Source organism: Cibotium barometz, chromosome 8 (genome assembly GCF_041138505.1).
Source record: "Cibotium barometz isolate CiBa-2024 chromosome 8, ASM4113850v1, whole genome shotgun sequence".
In the NCBI taxonomy this organism is placed as follows: domain Eukaryota; kingdom Viridiplantae; phylum Streptophyta; class Polypodiopsida; order Cyatheales; family Cibotiaceae; genus Cibotium; species Cibotium barometz.
Genome location: NC_141053.1, coordinates 55,307,305 through 55,314,202, shown reverse-complemented (window position 1 = coordinate 55,314,202; position 6,898 = coordinate 55,307,305).

The window sequence follows — 6,898 nt, the reverse complement described above, 5'->3', positions numbered from 1 at the left end:
TAATGAAGTGAGAACAAAGTTGGATCCAAAGGCAAAGTAATGCATCTTCATTGGTTATGCTATGGAGAAAAAAGGTTATAGATGCTATAACCCTACCACTCGTGAGATTCAAGTAAGCAAAGATGTTGTCTTTGATGAGATGAGTAGCTGGTATGCACCAATAGTGAAGGCAACAAAAGATGCAGATGTAGGAAGTGCTCATGTTGCACCACATGTAGAGCAACAATCACAGGTGCTGAGTAGACCTGGGGAGTCCTCTAGCAGTGGATCCAATGTTAGCCCATGATCAGGCAAGTTGAGGAATGATGCAGGTATACATGTAACACAGAAAGGGAAGGAATAGGTAGATCAACCTTTTGTGCCTGATCTGTCAGCAGGTCACTCGTATATGGATGGTGATTCTAGTGGCTTTGAGAGCAGAGCCTTGATGAGGAGCTTAGCATTCCATCTGTGGTTGCTCCTGGTGGTGTAAGGAGAATCAGGGATGTGTTGAGGACACATGGCAGTGATCCAAGTGTACGCAGGTCTACGAGGGTTAGATACCCTGAGAGGTGGAGATATGATGGATATACAGCCCATCATTATGCTTACATGGTAAAAGCAATACAAGAGGTTGAGGCCACTTGCTTTGAGCAAGCAATTGAAAATAAGAAATGGGAAGATGCCATGGATGAGGAGATGGCAGCATTGGATGCAAATGCAACATGGGAGTTAGTGCCTTTGCCTAAGGAAAAGAAGGCAATTGGATGTAAGTGGGTGTATAAAGTCAAGCACAATGCTGATGGTTCAGTGAGCAAGTATAAGGTAAGATTGGTTGCCAAGGGCTATGCGTAGACTTATGGCATAGACTATGAGGAGACATTCAGCCCGGTTGCAAGAATGGCAACCGTGAGAGCTGTCATTGTTATGGTTGCTAGCGAAGGGTTGGTCTTTACATCAAATGGATGTAAAGAATGTTTTCTTGCATGGTGATTTGTAAGAAGAAGTGTACATGATGCAGCCACCAGGTTATGAGAGTGATGCACATCCAAATTTTGTGTGCAAGCTATGCAAAGCCTTGTATGGCTTGAAGCAGGAACCCAGAGCATGCTCAAACAAGATCGGGGAGTATCTTGTTATATCCAATGCAAATTTTTCACTATATGTGAAAAAGATAGATAGAGGGATCATGCTATTAGTCATCTGTGTGGATGACTTGATTATCACTGGTGATAGTGATGCAGACATACATGATGCCAAGATACTTTTGAAGCAGAAGTTTGAGATGAAGGATTTGGGTAAGCTGAGGTATTTCTTGGGCTTAGAGGTCGTAAGATCACCTTATAGCATTTTGCTATTACAGAGGCAATATGGCTTGGACATGTCCAAGTATGGTATGACAGGCTGTAAGCCTATTTCAGTGCCATTAGAACAGACCACAAAGCTTTCCGCAGATATAGGTGAGCTTTTGGAGGACCCCACTACATACAGGCGCATAGTGCATAGTTTGATCTACATGACCATTACAAGGCCTGAATTGAGCTATGCTGTTAGACTTGAGAGTCAATTTATGCAGGCCCCTAGGAAGCCACACTTAGATGTAGCCAGATGGATCCTCAGGTGCATAAAGTCCACAGTTGATTATGGACTTTTCTATGAGGCTGGTATAGAGATACAGTTGCATGGGTACACAGATGCTAGGCTGGTAGTATTGCAGACAGGAGATCTACCAGTGGTTTTATGTTCTCATTTGGGAGTGCTGTTGTGAGTTGGAGTAGTAAGAAGTAGCCAATAGTTGCCTTGTGGAGTACAGAGGCAAAGTACAGGGGTGTTGCTATGGCAGCTTGTGAGGTAGCTTGGTTTCAGAAGCTACTCGGTGACATGGGAGAGCTCGTGGTGGATAGGAAAGTTTCATATACAGTTGGCCTAGCAACCTAGTATATCATGCTAGAATGAAGCACATTGAGGTGCATTATCACTTTGTGAGGGAGAAGGTTCTAGCAGGAGATGTAGATCTTGTAGATGTCAACACAGAGGATCAGGTGGCTGACATCTTCACGAAGGCATTGGGCATAGAGAAGCTCCACAGGTTATATCGAGCTCAACTAGTGCTACGAGATGGACATTGATGATCCACCTAGGTGATAGCTTCCTCATCTACACCACTGGCATGGTTGGTGAGATTATGGGTGATATGCGGCCAGTGGGACGGCAAGCTGTGTGACAGCCATTTTGGATTACTAGAGACTGGCATAGTTATAACGCCAGCTCACTTAGTCGGGTTCACATTTATTATGGACCCTTGTATGTTGTAGTAGTTGAGTACTAACCCATATATTGTGTACTCTTACCTTTATGTTATGTTGGTTGAGTAGAGAATAAGAAGATAGAAGAAAATTCAACTATCCATCTCTTTTGTGTCTTGCTCTCTCTTGTGTGTGTGTGTTTGCTTACTAGGGTTTGAAGCTCTCCCTCTCCCCCACATTCTCTTTAGAGTCCATGGAAGTCTTCCTTGTGGAGTTCTTTCAAGATAGCTATGTTGTTTGCGGCACATGCTCATCATGTTACCATCATGCCCAGGGACATGGCTTCTCTTCGATTCCTCCATTTCAGGTACAACAAGACTCTTGAGCCTATCGTTATTCCTAATCGGAGAATGAGGGAGATCTTAGAGTTCCCTCCCATTCTGAGGCAAAGGGTCAGGATCGAGGAGATGCCAATCACCCATAATCGAGACACTCGCTGGAAGAGGAGGTGCCAATCACCCATAATTGAGACACTCGCTGGAAGAGGAGGGCTAAAACCCTGGGACGAGCAGACGTTGAGAATGCACAGGAAGGAGGATTTGAAGAGAATGCGGCTGAGCGAGCATAGGAGCAGGTACAAGAGACCCTACGACAGCTGGAGGAGGAGAGGAGGGCTAGGGCCAAAAGGAGAAGAGTGAGGAAAGAAGAGATCAAGAACGAAGTGAGAAGTAGGAGTTGGCTTCCAAGCTTCATGCGACAAACTCGCAGGCCCTCGAATATCTGAGGCCATACTTTGAAGTCCGGGTCTCGATTCTCAATGTCGACTACTTTTTCCTAGTCAACACACACCGACGAAGTAACTATTCTGTCTGACGACTCGGAGAGGGACATGAACGACAATTTAATGTCCCTCATTCTCAGGTTGTTGGCATTCTAATTTATCTTTTTGCTTGTGGGGTCCATTGTAATTTTCTCCAATTTCATGTTTGGCTTGTGTTTATAGCCTCGTCATTTTAAGACTACCAGCAAATCACCATTTGTCGGTGTATATGGTGAATTCTCTGGTCTCAGTGGTCCTTGCATATGAGGTCACCAACATGATCGATGTCACCTGCATCATTGATCTGATGCAAATCATGTTCTTTTCATACCACGAGGAGTAAGTTGTTTAATTTCTTTCATTCCTACTATTCATGGTTTGGGTTCATTTTACTTATAAATAATTCTCAACCCATCCTTTTGCTACTTGTAGTTCCCATTGGAGTTTGGTGATGTACCACGTGTCGACTAGGAAATGTTACTTGGTCAACTCCACCAGTGGAACTCATGGTAATGTTATACTATGAGTACATGCAATAAAGATAATTCAATTTTCTAGTTATCATATGGACATTGTATTTATATTATTATTTTGTTTGCGATGCAAATCCTTGAGGAAATTCATCAGCCCTAGAGGGTGTCACCCAAGAAAATTTTGTAAGTTATACAAGATATATTAGATGTAGGGTTCCACGTCAACCGGATGGCAGCCCTTGTGGTTGGCGTGTCGTGTTCCATGCCTTCTTGTTGATGCACTCTCTACTTGAAATACCATCAGAGGTACAGTTTTATACATCACATTCTAAATACCTTTCTCGGAGTCTTTTGTTTAACGTCTGTTATTCATCCTTGACCTTTCTTTTTGTTTTTTGCAGAACCCCTCCACTGAATGCTTACAAGGAGGAGGACTACAAGATTTTCCAAAGAGAGCTTATCAAACAAACAATCCCAAGTTAGTATCAGGCCTTGGGATGCCCCCTATCCTTTCACACCATCGGCCCCACAACGGTCCATCCCACCCCCCCTCGAGCCGATATGCTGAGAGAACTATCCACCTCGATAGTCCCGATCATGCTTCTCCCAGTCTTGTGGAGTCCCCCCTTGACAATTGCAATCCTCCACCACCTCAAACATCATAGGGATTTTGTAATTTTTACCTCTGTACAAAAGTTATCAATGAAATATACACACTCTGTGCGGGTCATCTCTCAAGACAGGACTACCCTCTGTCATGTTGTTGTGGTCTTTTTGTAATAAACATCTCTTGTTATTAGCGCCATACTATAGACAAGGAAAAGATGATGATCAACTTACTTAGTTGTAAAAGTGAATTCTAACATGAGGTACTAAACATGATTTTTTCGTATCATCATGCACTAAACATGATTTTTGTGAACGACCATAACAATGCGATATGGGTCATCTTTCAATACACGATTACCCATTGTCGCGTTGTTGTGGTCTTTTGTAAATAAACATGTCTTGTTAATAGCACACTGTTATAGACAAGAACAAAATGAAGTGAATGCAAATGTGAGGTACTAAACATGATTTTTTTGTATCATCATGCACTAAATCCGATTTTTGTGAACGACCATAACAACACGATACAATTCATCTTTCAAGACAGGATTACCCCATGTCGCGTTGTTGTGGTCTTTTGAATAAACATCTCTTTTTAATAGCACCGTCTTATAGACAAGGACAAAATGATGATCAACTTCCTTAGTTGAAAAAGTGAATGCAAACATAAGGTACTAAACATAATTTTTTCATATCTTTATGCAGTAAACACAATTTTTATAAGCAACCACAATAACACGATACGAGTTCTCTTTCAACATAGGACTACCCCCTGTCGCATTGTTATGGTCTTTTGTAAAATAAACATGTCTTGTTAATAGAATCATGTTATAGATAAAAAAAAAAGATGATGATGAACTTCCTTAGTATTATCTCCATGCAGATACAAAAAGGCTTGTACATACTTCCTCTTGCTATTTTAACGTAGAAAAAGTTTTCAAAAGAGGAGCTTCATTCTGTGCGGTCTACCTAGCATTGATTGATGCACACTTTCTGTGATCACCACTTTGAGTGTTTTTATGCAGCATCTGACCCTCTAGAGATATTCTTGTTGCCTTTTTGCTTTTTGTGCTCTGCTCGATGTGCTCTGGAAGTGCTCTGGAAGACCTCATGAGCTCCAATTCACTTTTTATTCATAATTTTTGTAGAATCCACTGGTAGAACCATTGGAATACTCTATGTAGACTATTTGCTCTCACTTTCCCTCCTACATGTCTGGTGTGGCGAAATTATGCATTTCTTGCTTGATAGTGAGACTTCTCCATTCCTTGTGTTGACCATATTGATGGAGTTCCATACTCTTTCACAAACCATTGTAGATGGTTGTATATTAATGTGTTGGAGAAAGACAATTATGAACTGAAATGAGTTCTTACCTTATAATGCACGATGAATGAAACGAGTCCTTTACTGAATGAATGAAATGAATTCTACCATATAATGCATGATGTTTAATTTGCTCCATGCATCTTTCATTGATTTTTGAAATTTCTCGATGGTGGTTTTGATGATGTTAAGGTCATTCTTGTCCCAAAGTTTCTTCTTGCAAAAATGGAAGATCTTGTCTATGGATATCTAGACATCTGCCTTCTTCATTCTTGCATTGCCATCATCCTCATGATCCTTTGCTGCATTATGCAATGCCTTCCATTTCTCATATAACACTCTAGTGCTCCTCCTCCTTGTTCCTACATTTTGTCTATTGTTGGAAAGAAAGCGTCTTGCTTTCACTCCACCAATTGATGGCTTTGATAGTACTTGGACACTCTTTGTTGAACTCTTTTCATTGACTATTATCTTTATGTTGCCCCCATGCAAGCCAATGTCAAATATAACTTTTTTTTGAAGTCTCTGATAGCCCTTTTACTCCTACATATAAGCAAGAGCTTCAAGCAAATCCAATGTACAGGAATACGAGTTTCAATTATCCTGCACAGTGCGTGCAATGTGCAAATATGTACTCTTGCAAGAGGAATTTCTAGCACAAGTCGAAAGTTTGGATCTTTCTCATGCCTGTTAGGGGCCAGTGACCAGTTTCTTTTGTCCATCGTACTTGCATGTTCCATGCCTTATAGGCAGGGGCACTTTACATTTCCAGCCTTTGAAATATTGTACATGCACTTGAGTGTTTTCAAGTCTCCTAAAATATAAAAGCAAAAGAATTGTTATTAAATGCTTCCTATTCAGAAGAACTGTTTGGGAATGCTTTTTGTGTCATTCTCTTAATACAAGCCATACCTGCCATATGCCATTCCACAATGAAAATTCCTATATCTTCTACATGAAGCGTTTCTCCTTCATTTTTCCTCGTAATTATGTTAGGTATGTCTATATTATGGAACACCCAATGGAGGATATTATAGTCCTCCATTCACAACCTACATGATAAAATTGAAAGTGAGATTTCTTTAATGACAAAATTCATGAAACCAATAGTAAAAAGAATAAATTCATACCTCAAATGACCCAAGCCACAAAATATTGTTCTTTGATTGTACACTAAAATATCTGGGATCTTTTTTTTGTATTGTGTTATCCAATGCCCTATTCATTAATGTGATTGTTATTGTCTCTGCTTTCCTTTGCTTCTTCACAACTTCACATTCATCAAGTTTGATAACAAAATTAAGGACTCCTCTAGTATCTACCAACTAGTATCTACCAAGGTCATTCCAAAAACTTGGGCCATTGCCTTTTGTAATATTTTCAAATCAAAGAAAATATTGTTGGTCGTATCATATCTTATTTCTTCGCCCTTTATTAAGGTAGGT